A 1,569-nucleotide genomic window follows, 5' to 3' on the forward strand; every position below is an offset into this window, starting at 1 on the left:
ATTTACGATGATCTTTATTTTTCGAGTTTAACCAATAAAGATTAAAGATAATAATTAATATTCGAATGTCATTTTTTCGCTCAAAGGTTATTATTATTGCACGATTTTTATTAACTAATTAACGAATTGATTTTTGAATGAATGGCAGTAACTTAGGTATTTACATACATCTATCGTGATACATCTATATGAGAAATTAGGATTGTTCATTCACGTTGGAAAAATAGATAACCTCGGGTCCACACTAATTTTTGTCGTAGATCTACTGTTAAAAAATACAGTTATTCGCACGCTTCGAAAATCACTGTGAATCCACGGTAATTTTTTTCCGCGGATTCGCGGTAAATACACCGTGGATCGACGGTAATTTTTACCGTAGATCCACGGCAATTTTTACCGTGGATCCACGGTAATTTTACCGTGGCGCGTGTGTGTAGACACTGCCTATATTAAATACTTAGCAATCAACTATGTGCACATTACTAACACACTTTTCTAGGGGTGGAGCATCTATATATGTATATATATATATACGGATGTACGTTTGTATATATTTCTGACTGCATACCAACACACTTTACTAATTTTCGACATATAAACCACCTGGTATCGGATTTCTTAGATTTCCATCAGCGGTACACCCTGTGATCGTTTTCCGGTTCTGAATGGTATCGGATTTCTCGGATTTCCATCAGCGGAACACCCTGTGATCAGTTCGGGTTCCGGAATCAGATTTGTCACCAGCGACATCTTGCGGCTTTTATCTGGGGTCTGAACTTGGATTATCGGCGACATCTTGCGGCGGAGCAGCAAAGCTTGCGGCAGAGCACCAGCAAACCGTATAGCGGTTTTGCACATGTGCAAGCAGCAAACCATATGCCGGTTCTGGCCTTGTGCAGGCAGCGCTGCTAACACAAGGCCAGAACCGGCATATATATACCACTCAACGATTCCTAAGTTTTATCTAACTAGCATTTGAATGTGACTGGGGGGACACTGAAAAGAACTCTATTTTACCCTGGTGCACTCAAAGATGAATTTTAGCCAAAATACTTAATTTATTTGTGTTGTAAAATATAAATTATACGCTTTCGTTAAACCCCCCACCCCCCTAAAGCTAATAACCTCAAATACGAACTGTATCTTAAAGCTTAGAATCCGGCTCTCAAGAAAAATCACAAGAAATATTTTTTATTATTTGTGTTGCTTGTAAAAGAACTTTCCTTTTGCTGTAAATTTTCTTGAAGAAATAATTTGAGCCCTAATATTCCTAGAGCATCTAGATGCATTTCTGCATCAAAAATAAAATTTTGAAAAAAGTGTCGCTTACGTTATTTTGGCGGTTAGGGCTCGAAATATACGAGCATTTTTCTTGAGAGCTGCAAACTGATTAAAAAAATTTTGATAAAAGATTTAAGAAATTTCTTGTTGTCATTTTATGTATATGAATTTTTCGCTTTTCTTGACAGCTATTAAAAGTTTAAAAAGCACCATCTCCATCGAAAACCAGCAACAGGATTCCAGCATTTACTATAGCTGATTTTGATCGCCAAAAATCTCCAAAAGAAT

The sequence above is a fragment of the Rhagoletis pomonella genome, unplaced genomic scaffold (assembly GCF_013731165.1).
Source record: "Rhagoletis pomonella isolate Grant_MI unplaced genomic scaffold, Rhpom_1.0 Rhpom_scaffold_00006, whole genome shotgun sequence".
NCBI lineage: Eukaryota > Metazoa > Arthropoda > Insecta > Diptera > Tephritidae > Rhagoletis > Rhagoletis pomonella.